This window comes from Alexandromys fortis, unplaced genomic scaffold, assembly GCF_014885135.2.
Source record: "Alexandromys fortis isolate MF-2015 unplaced genomic scaffold, M_Fortis_MF-2015_v1.1 scaffold_84, whole genome shotgun sequence".
Lineage (NCBI taxonomy): Eukaryota > Metazoa > Chordata > Mammalia > Rodentia > Cricetidae > Alexandromys > Alexandromys fortis.
Genome location: NW_026068017.1, coordinates 3,188,569 through 3,202,162, shown reverse-complemented (window position 1 = coordinate 3,202,162; position 13,594 = coordinate 3,188,569).

Here is a 13,594-nt window from a genome sequence, read left to right as displayed (position 1 = left end):
TTTTAAATTATCATCCCCCCAGGGGGAAAACAACCCAGAACTGTTACAACTTTTAAAATAATTTAAATTATGTGCCAGTACGGGTTTGTGTACGAGTGCAGTGCCTATGGAGGACAGGAGAGTGTGTCAGATTGGTGGAGCTGGACTCGTGGGCGGTTGTGAGCCACCTGGTGGTGTGCTGGGCACTGAACTTGTGCCATCAGGAATAGTATGCGCACTAACCATCCTGGTTTAAAACAATACCAATAATAACATTTCAGAAAATAAACTGCCTGTTAAAAGGCTCTGGTTTGAGCCGCAGCAACGCCATATGGTTTGCAGGTTAAATTGTATCAAGCATAGCCCTGAACTCACTAAGTCCTGGAGTCCCCGTGTTTCCATCTTGTTATTTGGATTTGAGCTGATGCTCTGCAGCTTCCTGAGGTCAGACCTGTGCAAGCAGCCAGACTGCAGATCCTCCAGACTGACACAGGGCTCCGAGCAGTGGTAGGATGAGGTTTGCAGTTGGTTTCTGTGCCCTGCTGCTGGCTTCCTGGATGTTGACACCTTTGACTGCTCATTTTCCAGAAACTTGTAGACTGTGATTTAGGACCTGGAGGGTAATGGATGGTTTGGTGGCCGTGTTTACTTGAGTGGTTTATGATGTGGTTGGGGAGAGTAAGAGCAAGCAGGAAAATGATAGACTACAAAGGCCCCTGCAGTCAGAGCGAGCTGTGTGGCGCAATGCAGGAGTCAGTGGAGATGGGAAAGAATGCCAGTGGCAGCTACAGCTGGATGGCTTTTCTATAAGGGCTGTATGCAGTAAATAGGTACTGCCTTTTAAAACAAAATTGACTTCAGTTTTCCACATCTGTCTTTAATAATGTCCATGGACAAGATTTTGTTCAGATAAGTGCCCATGAATCTCGTGTACGTATGCCAACCTGAGCATGCATCCTGTTTAGTCCTTTACCCTGTTCCCATTTTCAGATGGAAAGATGGGTTTGATTAGAATAAACTATCCAAGTGCATAGCTCTTCAGTGGTGAAGTTAGGGTCTAACCTAGGCCAGCCCGACTGAAGCCTGGACTCCATCCACCCCTCCCGGACATGGACATTGTTCCTTCCAGCATCCATGCTGTCTTGTCCTCCGATGTCTGCCTCCAGCTTCTGGTCTCTCCCCCTTTGTGCTGTGCAGAAGTGAGAGCCACTGTTTCACTGCTCTGGAATCATGGGACGTTGCCAGAGCAGTCTGCCCCCTTTCTGGCTCTCAAATTTGGCACTGCTACAATGTCAGCCTTGGTTTCCCTGGCAATTCCGTTTGCTTTTCTTCCTTTCCCTCTTCAGAGGGTTCTTTTGGTTAGTTGCACATTTGGACTCTCTGTCACCTGAGCTTTTGTGTTGTGAATACGTTTAGAAATCTTTGGCACTCCCCCCCCCACACACCATTTTCCATTCATTTCTACACTGATGACATCTAGGTTTGCTTTAAAACTGTTATTTTCTTTATAAAAAAAAATAAGTGGCTTTGCTTGTTTTTTGTTTTGTTTGCAGTAGGAGACATCTCTGTAGTCCAGATTGGCTTCCAACTGTGGTCTTCCTATCCCAGTCTCTCAAATTTGGGGATCACAGGGGCACATTACCTGTCTAGCATTCTTTCCTTTGTGTTTTGAGATAGAACCTCTCTGTATAACCCTAGCTGACCTGGAAATTTCCGTGTAGACCAAGCTAGTCTCAGAATTTCCTGTCTTCTGAATTCTGGTATTATAGGCATGTGTCATCACTTCTGGTGGCTTTGATTTTTATTTTATTTTGAACTGGGACAGGGACTCACCATGTATCCCTGGTATTGGTCTGGAACTCTTTAAAATATACCAGGCTGGCCTTGAACTCATAAAAGTCCACCCGCATCTGTCTCCCAAGTTCTGGGATTTAAGATGTGAACTGCCATACAGATTTCTTTTATTTATTTTTGTTTCACTAAAACTGTGTTTTGTGTGCATGCAAGCAGAAGTTAGAAGGCTTCTCCTTCCAGCATGCAGGGCCTGGAGTGGGAGACAGGTGCCCGCTGAGCCTTTTCGCTGGCCCCTTCTTGGCTCTTTTAAAGAGTTAATGTCACCAGCTACCCGATACTGTTTTGCTTCAGGATCATGGGTATTTTCTTACCATCCCCAGAGTTCCATCTCTCCTGGCCAATCACATCACTGGCATCACCATATTCCCTCACCCAGAATCTGTGGAAACCTGAGTCTGTGGCGTCATCTTCAGATGCCCAGAAAACCATAGGGAGCCCTACCCAAGGCAAACTGGTTTTAAGTTTCCTACTTAAACTAGTATGACTCACTAGCATGGATTTGGTACCCTAGGCATTTTGCTGCCTCATTACTATCTCTGGCTTGACGTGGCGGCTGCCTAAGTGTACATGCTTAGGAGGCCGAGCCACAGCAACTGTTGAAGACTGAGGCCATGCGGGGGGTCAGCCCAGGCTGCACAGTGAGACTGTTCCAAAACAAAAAGAGCCCAGTAGTGGTGGCGCACACCTTTAATTCCAGCACCCAGGAGGCAGAGGCAGGCAGATCTCTGAGTTTGAGGCCAGCCTGGTCTACAGAATGAGTTCCATGAAAGCCAGAGCTACACAGACAAACCTTGTGTTGGAAAACTGTAAACCAAGAAGAAAACTCTGGCTGCTTGGTTAAAGGCTGCTTGGTGTTTGCATCTCCAGATCAGACACCCAGCATTCTCTGCCTTAGTGAGCTTGTGCTCACTCCTACTGCCTGCCCCTCCTGCCATGCCGTTTTTGTTATTGGGACAGGGTTCCATCATGTAGCCCTGGCTGCCCTAGACCTTGCTATGTCGACTAGCAGTGCCTTGAACTAATACAGATCCGCCTACCTCCCTGTGCTGAGATTAAAGGTGCGTGCCACCAGCCCATGATCCATTTTTGTCATTCTTGAAAGGCAAGAGGAGGTTGTGTCATCTGGTGGAGTGTCTCGGGAAGTGTCTGGTCACCAGATGTGAGCTTCAGAAACTGCTGCTCTCAGCTCTAAGCGGCTGCACGTACACACACACACACACACACACACACACACACACACACACATACACGGAAGCTGCCATTGACCTGCGATGTTCATGAGAGCCTCCTTGGCACTTGCACCTCAGCTCTAACTTTCTCTGTCCTTTTCCTCCTGGAGAAGGAATGTCTTCAGACATGGGGCATGTCTTACTGTGAGAAGCAGTAACTCATAGGCTGTATCTGGTTTCTGGCCTGCTGCCTTCGTCCATGGGGCCTAGACTGAGAAAGTTTCCTTGCCGCAAGCTGTTTTAAGGAGTAATCCTGGCGGTCGCTACAGAGAGCCTCTTCTAAAGCCCCACTGACCTGACCCACTGAAGTTCTGCTGTTTTTTTCTTTTGGTAAATGACCATGAGAAATACCATGGGCTCTTGCAAAGCTGAAGAGAAGGGCTCTCCTTCCCTGGGATCCAGGCCCTGGCCCTGTAGGTGAGAAATTTACATGCTGTGAGGAAGGGAGCTGACAGGCCTCGGCTCCCCATCTCACTAATTCTGGGTGCATCTGTGGGCCTCCTCAGTCCAAAGGCTCTAATAACTCAATTATTATGCGGGGGAATAAAGCCCGGGGAAAGACGAGAGGCGTTGCAAAACAGGGTGAGTCCTAAAGAGATGCCAAAGTTCCCAACCCTCTTCAAACAGGCATCCCCTAAGTAGCTACCCTTCCCCCAGGCTCGCTTGTCCCCTGTAGTCCGCTAGAGGGAGAAAAGGCGCAGGTTCCCTGGAATGTCGCCTGTGCTTGCGTTCTCAGAGCCTTGAGAGAGCGTGGCTCCTGTGGCCATGCGTGACAGTGACAACCGCACCGTCCCCAACTTCCACGCCCGCCACCCTGTCCTGTTCCGAGAACGAAAAGTGCATGCGTAGAAGGTCAAGCTGGTGCTTCTTCTTGCTGGGTTGTGACTGGTTCTGGGGATGAGATTGGAAGACCAGACAAGGAGGAAAGAATTTACAGTTCTTCCTCCGGGACCAGTCTTCATCTTTGTTATTCCGAAGGGAAAACCTGACTCCCTTAGGAGTTAGAATTTCGGTCCCTTAATGAGTGCTCTTGAGAACCCAGTAAGTGGAAGAGAAGGGACGTTTCCCCGAGCAACTTCTGCTATGTGGAGTTTACAAGATCAGCCAGACTTAGGGGAAATGGTGCTTCCCTACTAGAAGAGGTTTGTTCTGGGTTTTACTTTGTTTGAAATTTAACAAATAAAGCAGAAGGGGGCTGGAGAGATGGCTCGGAGTGGTTTAAGAGCACTTGCTATTCTTAAACAGCGAGCTCAGTTTCAATTAAAGTTTACTTGGAAGAGTTCAGTTTCCAGCTCCCACAGGGAGAAATTCCAAGCAGCTCTCCCGAATCTGGCGCCCTCTTCTGGCTTCCACAGGCATTTGTGAACATGTGAGCGCCCAGCACGCGCCACACACGGACTACACATTATTTTTTTTTTTAAACAAGAAGAAAAGTGAAGGAGAAAGTAAAGTAATTTGCCCTCTCTGCCCAGTAGCTATTGCTTTCTTCTGAAAATGAATTTTAAAATGTCCCTTCATATTTATTTACTTGTTTTTTTTGAGACAGGGTCTCATGTACTCCTGGTTAACCTTGAACTCACTATATAGCTGACAATGACCAGTGATCCTCCTGCCTCTACCTCACAGGTGCTAGTATTACAGATGCGCACCCCGCAGCATGTCTAGGCACACAGCTGTTTAAAGAGTTGTTTGTTGTATGTGTATGAATATTGTGCATGCATGTATGTGTGTGTATCATGTGAATTTCTGATACCACAGGGATCAGAAGAGGACATCAGACCCCCTGGAACTGGAGTTATTCAAATTGTGTGCACCATGTATGTATGGGACCCACACCCCAGTCCTCCCCATTTGCTGAGGCAAGTTGATCTTCAGCTTCCAGCCTGATTCCTTTCCTTGTTCTTCTCTCTCTCGTAGAGGCAGCTTCTTTCTTTCCCCTCTTCTCCCCTTCCCCACTTCTGTTTCTCTCTCTCTCTCTCTCTCTCTCTCTCTCTCTCTCTCTCTCTCTCTCTCTCTCCTCTTCTCCCTTTCCTTTCCATAACCTGCTAAATAAATATCCAACCTTACTTTGCATGGTGTGCCTATCCATCTGTCTCTTGCCCACTGCGTGGCTCTCTGCTTGGGACCAGTTGCCTTCACCTTTGGAGACCTTTGGCATAGTCTCGTGGCTTGCAGATTCATCTGTATCTCCTTGTGGGACTCACTGTCCCTTGTAGCCCACTGCAGCCACTTGGGGGAACTGTGCCATCCTTGCCTGGTCCTGGCTGCTCTCAGGACCCCACTGCCTGCTGCCTGCCCCCGCTTGGGGATCTGCAGCATGGTCTCATGGCCCGCTGCCCACTGCCTGCTGTAGCCACTCTTGAACCTGCATCATTTTTCTTAATCCATTACAGCCAACCCATACCCAAACATGTTCAGATTTAGGCTCCCACAGAAACGTCACCTCGTGTTTCTAGTATTCTGAGAGGACTGGAACTTTTAAAATATTCTTTCCCTGACATGGTTTTCTCTTCATTATATGTCATGCACTGTTCTACATATCTAAAAACTGTGGACAAACTTAATTCTGACAGTCCAGTGGAGGGGCTGCTACTATTAATTGCTCTATTTATACAGAGAATGATTGAGCTTCTTGCCTAAGTTTCCACAGGATGTGAGCAGAGCCTGGATCTGAGCTTTGGCAGTGGCCTAGCTCCAGAGCCCTTTGGCCAGAAGCTGTCGTTACCAGCAGTTTAGAGACACAGTTGCTTGTGGGTTGGACTTTGCAGAGGGGGGAAAGAAACATGATAAAGCACATGAGCTGCTCTGGCTTGAGTGTGAGACAAGAGGCCACCGTGTGGTCGGAAATGGAGCTGTGTGGCTGGAGAGAGGCAGAGGGCAAGGAAGGCTGCATCTGCAGTGAGAGAGGCCAGGGTGGAGTTCCCAAAGTGAGAGCCTGCTTCCACCTCGTCTGAGGTCATAGAGTCTTAGCTTGTTCAAAGTTGTTGACAACAGTGTGGCTACAGACTCTGACCTAGGGTATGGTTGCTGGGTGTTTTTGACATTAAGATGGCCTGTACAGGTAGATCCACTCCACCAATAGTCAGGACATTCAAGCATACTTCTGCTCCTTCTTTTGAAATAAGAAGTTTGACCTTGGGAGTGGTACTTGGTCTAGGGTGGGTTCACTGCCTAAACAACAGAATGCTTTTTCTCCTGGATTGGTGGCTTGGCGGCTCGAAGTATTGAAGCAAGCAGGGGTTCGAGTTGTTCTTTGTCATATTAGAGCAGTCTTTTGTCTTCTCCCCCATTTTGTATTGGGGTGTAAAAGTGCATGGAAAATTAATCACAGAGGATTTCAGTATTCACTGGAGCTCCCTCCAGTATTATCCTTTGCTTCTGTTTATTATTTTCACTCGCATCTTCATGCCCTTTACTGACTCTTCTAATCCCCATGTCCCTACCCTGGCAAGTGGTATTTTTGGAGCTGGTCTCCTACAGGCCAGCCCCACAAAAAGAGAGCCGAGGAGTGGGCTGTGAGGCTTATTGATAGAGGACTGCTGGGGGGGTGCCATTTGTTGGACTATGAGAGTCCAATGTACGCAGTGGGGGAGGGGGGAATGGGGGGTACGGAATCCTGAAGGACAGATACTTGAAGGAGGACCTGGAAGTACCTTAATGAAGATATCCCTGGGGCCTGCTGTGCTGTGTGTAGGTGTGAGCTCTGAGGGCTGAAAAGGAGACGATAGATCACTGTAGCTTTTTGTGGCAAGAGCCTAATGCCTTGAATTTACACAGATGGAGTTGGGAAGGGGCATGGAAAGGTCTAACTTGCAGAGGTACAGAACCCTTCTTTTTTTTTTTTTTTTAGTTTTTCGAGACAGGGTTTCTCTGTAGCTTTGGAGCCTGTCCTGGCACTAGCTCTCGTAGACCAGGCTGGCCTCGAACTCACAGAGATCCACCTGCCTCTGCCTCCCGAGTGCTGGGATTAAAGGCGTGCGCCACCACCGCCCGGCTAGAACCCTTCTTATGACTTGGTGGATCAGTCCCCTGGGCTCCATCACAGGCTATGTAGTTCTAGTTATTCCTTGCAACTCAGTCTACCCTGATTCCATAGGATCGTGTGCCCCCAGAGCATAGCACTTCCTAGAGCCGGTGTGAGAGGGTTTAGGACTCCAACACTGTCCTCATTTAGCGGTCCAGGAGTCAGCTGCTCATTGCTCCCTCATCACATGGGGGGGTGAGGCAACGGAAAGGATTTTTTCCCCGAGTTTCCCACTCCTGATCGTTTGCCTTCTCTGATTGCTCATCTACTAGTCTAGGCTAGTAGTTCTCAACCGATGGGCTGAGACCCCCACAAGGGCCACATATCAGATAGCCTGCATGTTGGATATTTACGTTATGATTCATGACAGTGGCAAAATTACGGTTGTGAAGTAGTAACAAAATGATTTTTATTGGATTTTATTTATTTATTGAGACAGAGTTTCTCTGTGTAGCCTTGGTTGTTCTGGGACTTACTCTGTAGACCAGGCTGGCTTTGAACTCACAGAGATCCACCTGCCTCTGCCTCCCAAGTGCTGGGATTAAAGGTGTGCGCTGTCACTAACCAGCCCACAATAGGATAATTTTGTGGTTGGGGGGTCACCATAACACAAAGAGCTGGGGTTCTGGGTTTCAGCAGTCTTTAACCTTGTTGTGCTGAGGATGAGTAAGGAAGGCTGGCCGTGGGGTGAGCCAGTGAGGTCCTTCATGTATGAGCTGTTGGGATTGATGAACTCTGCTTCCTGACTTCAGGGACACTTCCTGTGTCTGTGTATAGGCCGACCCAGATGTATTTTGTGGTCTTCAGTTTCTGCCTCCCACTCTGGCCTCCCATCTGCCACTCTCTGAACACCTGCCTCAGGTGTGAGGGGAAGCAAGCGAGAGACAGAAGCTGCAGCAGGAATCCTTATCTTTCGTTTCCTCCCTTCCACCTGGCTCCTCCCCAAGGTTGGAAAGAGCCTCAGTCCTGAATTCTTCCGCATCTAGGTCTGTTTTCTGCAAGTCGCCTGGGGCAGAGTGAAACCCTACAGCCTGTGTCTTAAAGATTTGCCACCTACCCCATCGAAAAGATACCCCCAAGGGACGAACTTTCTGGAAAATAAACCCGCAGATGAAATTCAGTTTTGCCCATTACTGAGTTTGTAACATTGCTGCTGGGAAGGCTGATATGAGATGGATGCTGAAGCTTTAGAGTTCAGACCACAGTGTAACAAAATCTCTGTGTGTGTGTGTGTGTGTGTGTGTGTGTGTGTAAGAGAGAGAGAGAGAGAGAGAGAGAGTCTCTGTGTGTGTATGTGAGAGAGAGTCTCTGTGTGTATGTCTCTGTGTATGTATGTATCTCTGTGTGTGTATGTGTGTGTGTGTGTGTGTGTATGTGTGTGAGAGAGAGAGTATGAGTGACGGGGAGAAATTTGATGTACTAAAGCTGATGGTCTAAAGGACTTACTAATGAACTTGTTTAGGAACTACTAAGTTACACAAAGTTGAATTTGTTAAAGAAGATTGTCTCCTATCCAACTGCCTGGAGGATAAGTAGTGTACTAACCAGGCTTGTTAGAAAGCATAAGAAATAAAACCATCATTAAAGTTTTAGAGTTGCCAAGAAAAAGAATTTATTTATTTCATGTGTGGAGGTGCATGCTGTTTGTGAACCGTGTGTGTGTGTGTGTGTATCTGGCACCTAAGGAGGCATCAGAAGAGAGAGTTGGAGCTCTGGGATTGGAGTTGCAAACAGTTGTGAGCCATCATGTGGGTGCTGGGAACCGATCCCAGGTTTTCTGGAAGAGCAGCCAATGCTCTTAACCACTGAGCCGCTGCTCCAGTCCCAAGGTTTTCTTTTTCCTGGAAGGTCTTGACACCCCACAGCCTCATTGGCTGGATTGTTCTGCCTCACCTGCAAGTCTCAGCTTAGCTGCCAGTGTCATGGGGAACCTTGGCCCCTCGCTGTGGTTAAGTACACTTTTCTTCAAGCTCACCCCGGCCTTGCATCTTTTCTGCCCTCCTCACACATCACAGAACTACACTTTGAGCTTCTGAGCTCCTTGACCTTGTGATTGTTGAGATTACAGAATGAGCCTCGCCCACCTTTAGACCCGGAACGAGTAGGTCTGTCAGGAGAGAGGCCATCTTGTGACTATGAATTGGCCATATGAAGGCGGGTATAATAAGTGCCAGAGGAGCAGTTTAGGGGACACTGCTCCTGTGACTTGCCGAAAGCCATTCCTGGCTTCCTGGCAGCTGGCCGGAGATGGATCCTGTCTACCTCCAGCTGAAGGAAGTATCTAGGGAACAAGTCTGAGATCAGGCCAGCCCAAGGACTCTGGGCTCACGAGCCTCAAGGGGATACTAAAAGGAGTCATAGCCATAAACAGGCAGATGTTCATGATGGCAGGGCCGCTGTCCCGCAGTGAATGGGGCTGGAGACTGAGCAGCGGAAGACTGCATTCCTCAAATCTTCTGAGTTGGTTTCTGTTCGTTCAATTATATTTTTATTTATTTAATGACAATTTCATACATATATACAATGTATCTTGACCATATCCACCTCTACTCTGTGCTTCCAACTTTCCCCCAGAACCACCCAACATTCTCCTCTTCCCAACTTCATGTCTCCTCCTCTTCTTCTTCTTCTTTTTTTTTTTTTTTTAACATCTGTTACCCACTGAATCCAATTAGTGCTGCCTGTATATCTGTATATGAGTGGTTGCGGAGCCACCTGCTAAAGCAGCCACATCCTCAAAGAAAAAATACGACTCTTCCTCCCACGGCAGCTGTAAACAGCAAATAGCTCCCCAGTTAGGAGTGGGGCTCACAACAACCCTGTTCCCCCACCATACCTGCTAGAATTTTTTTTTGGTTTTTTTTTTTTTTTTTTTTTTTTTTTTTTTTTTTGGTTTTTCGAGACAGGGTTTCTCTGTGGCTTTGGAGCCTGTCCTGGAACTAGCTCTGTAGACCAGGCTGGTCTCAAACTCACAGAGATCCGCCTGCCTCTGCCTCCCGAGTGCTGGGATTAAAGGTGTGCGCCACCATCGCCCGGCTACCTGCTAGAATTTTAATTGGCTCAATCTTGCCTAAGTTCTAAGTTCTGTGCAAGTAACTACTGTTAATGAGTGTTTATAAGTCCAGAACACAGCAATTCATGGCCCCCTTCCCAATCTTCCAGCTCATACATTCTTTCCTTCTATTCCAGCATTCCCTGGGCCTTGGTGAGGAGGCTATAGACGTCTCTGCCTCTCTTTGGGCTGAGCACTCTCTGCCAACTTCTCAGCACTTGGACCAGTTTCGAGTCCACATTAACCACTGTCCACTGGGGGAGGGGGGCTACTCCGCCCAGGGCTGAGAGCCGCACAAATCTATGCATAGAAGCAAATATTTGGAAGGTTGTTTGACAACATAATTTAGCCACATAATAGTGGGTTCCCTATTCCTAGCCATGGGCTTTTGACCAGGTTTACAGTATTAGCATGAATTACCCGCGCCTGTGAACAGGCCTCACAGCCAGTCCAAAAGCAGTTGGTTACCCCCATGACTGTCAGCCACTATTGTACCTGTCGGTGTATGGTGAAACGTGCAGGGACAAGTGTCAGGCAGAACCATAGGTGTCTTTCTTCCTACCAGCAGCCAGTATAATAGCTTCTGGTAGTATAAAAGCTAGCCTGGGAGTCCAAGTCAGTTCTAGAGTGATCTTTCTTTGTCCTGCAAACACAGTGTATGGTGTCTTCATCAATTCGGTGCTATTTAGTGATGGTGGACAGCCCAGAGAAATGACAGTAAATGGCCTGAGTTGTGGAAGGGATTGAGGTGCGTGCTAATTTGTTTATTAATCTGTTTTTGTGATTGTTATTTTTATTTTTTCTTTTGAGACAGGATCAGGCTGCCCTCAAACTTGTGGCAGTCCTCCTGCCTCAGACTCCCAAGTGTGAGAATTATAGGTGTGACATCATGTCTGCCTCACCTGCGTTCTGGTCTTGTTATTGTCTCTGTTTCATAATAAACTCCCATTGGCCACACGGACCCCTTGCCAGTCTTCCCCCAGCTGAGGACGACTTCAGCTTGTTTTCTGACGTGGCCTTCTTTGAAGTCCACCCACACCCCACTTTTCACGTGACACTGTCCTCATCGTTGTTAGCAGATGCGAGAGCTGTCTTTCTGTGCCTCTCATAGGAAGCCATTTTGTTCAGCTTTACAGGGCAGCCCTGGTTACTTAGCCCAGCTGCCTATCACTTCAGCATTCCGTCCATTCCTGAGAAAGAATGTGTTTGAGTAGCAACTGCCGTCCTCAATACTGAGACACTGAGGGCCGTGAGACCCTTTTCCTCTCTGAATTAGCTTTCATGCCCCTCTACGGAATCTTCTCTGATAGACCCAGGAGTTCTGAAGTCTTTCCAGAGAGCTTTTACTGTACTAAGTATTTTTTTGTGTCCATGTGAGTGCCTGCATGTGTGTATGTCCTCATGTCCATGTGAGTGCCTGTGTGTGTGTCCTCGTGTCCATGTGAGTGCCTGCGTGTGTGTGTGCCCTAGTGTCCATGTGAGTGCCTGCGTGTGTGTGTGCCCTAGTGTCCATGTGAGTACCTGCGTGTGTGTGTGCCCTAGTGTCCATGTGAGTGCCTGCGTGTGTGTGTGCCCTAGTGTCCATGTGAGTGCCTACATGTGTGTATGTCCTAGTGCCTACAGAGGCCAGAAGAGAGTGGCATTGGATCCTACTGGGAGTCATGCATCCTGGTGTTGGATCCGCATCTGACCACCTGTCATGGGTTTCCATGAGGCAAAGCAACCGTGCAAGCAGACTCTCACTCGGCAAGGACCAGTAGTCCACGACAGTGTAGGAATTTGCAAAATTCATGCAGCTTGCAGGCTCTTTTCCCTCTCCTCATACTGGTGATTCTTTGGGCAGTTTTTAGGTTTACCTTGTCAGTCGCACATGCAACAGCTGTAATTTTCCCTGGGAATTCTGTTCTTTCTCAAATATTTTCCCCTAAGATCCAACAGGTGGATAATGTTTCTCAAATCTCTTATCTGGAATTACTAACTATGACTCTTAATCCTGGAACTTTTCTGAGTCAATAGAGGCAGTTAGGTACACAAGAGAGAACAACACTTAGAACACGAACCACGTCTCACAGTTCTGGAGAGGACAGTAGGGCACACATGCACAGATAGGGGGAAGTCTCAGGAATGCTCACTGTGCCAACGGTTGAGAGTATGTTCCCTGGACACCAAGCATATGGAATCAATAGTAGGATCTAGTATATTCTGATGGAAATAATACAATGTAAAATATGGGATGGAGCGATCCATTTTTACCGTGCGTAGGAGCTTATATTGGTGGAAGAAGTGTGGTTAGGGAAACTGGAAAAGAGTGCTTTATCGGAGTCTGCCTTTACAGAGAGATTGAGGCATGGAACCCTCTTGTAGAAAAGGGAACTGTATAAAAATACATCTTGCAGACATGGAAGAATTGTCTGGGTTTGAATATCGCTGCCCTTAAAGCATTGTGCCCGTGCCTATTCCATTTTAATTTTGTAACCGCAAGTAGCTGCCAGTTGGCATAAGTGCTGTGAGAGCCAGATGTGTCTGGCCTGATAGTTAGCTGAGCCTGCAAAAATGCTGAACTCTACGTCTAGAATAAGGTTATGCAGGGGTGGGATGGTGTATTTGGGGAAGCATAAAGGGGAACAACAGGAGCTTCCATAATGATCACAGTGTATTCCTTAAATTGTGATGTATTTCTTAACTTGTGTATTTTTCTTAAAGTCAAAAATAGAAGCCAATAATAAAGCTGTTCATCTAACCCTGGTAAGAAAACCTCTGTTTAAGTATAAATAAAGATGGCCCGAGCTATCCAGGGCCACTTGAGTGAACACACTTGGGTGGTTAGAAGTTTTCCTTGCGCCAATACCCTGTCCCCGCCTCAGGACCTGAACCTTAGCCGAGGCTGGACCCCGGCAGGATCCTCTGGAGCTTGAGTGATAGAAGGTTGTTTGGTGCCACACGGGTGCAGGGAATTGAACCTGGGTCCTTTGGAAGAACAACATGTGCTCTTAACTGCTGAGCTATCTCTCCAGCTTTGCTAGTTTGTTTTTAGACAGGGTTTTGCTATGTAGCCCAGGCTGGCCTCGAATACATGATCTTCCTGCCTCAGTGTCCCAAATGCTAGGATTACAGGTTGTTGTGCCACCAAGCCCACGAGGATCATACATTTTCAGATTCCACAGGGCGAGGTGAATTAGCTTTGTGTGAAAAGGCTTGAGTGGCTGATGTGAGGAAAGGGAGCGCACTGTGGGCAGTGGGGCAGAAGCAGGGCCGTAGCCAGTTCCGGGAGGAGAAGCTGGTAGCTCTGAGGCTGTCAGCACATGGGAGCTCTGAAGCTTTAGGGTTGCGGACTGCAGCGGCCTCTCTTCCCAATGCTTACTCAGGCCTGCAGGGATAGGGAGCGCTCTTGGAGCTTTCTTTCAAAGAGGGGATGACCTGCAGGCATCCATCTTGGGCGTCTTCCAGGGCACAGGC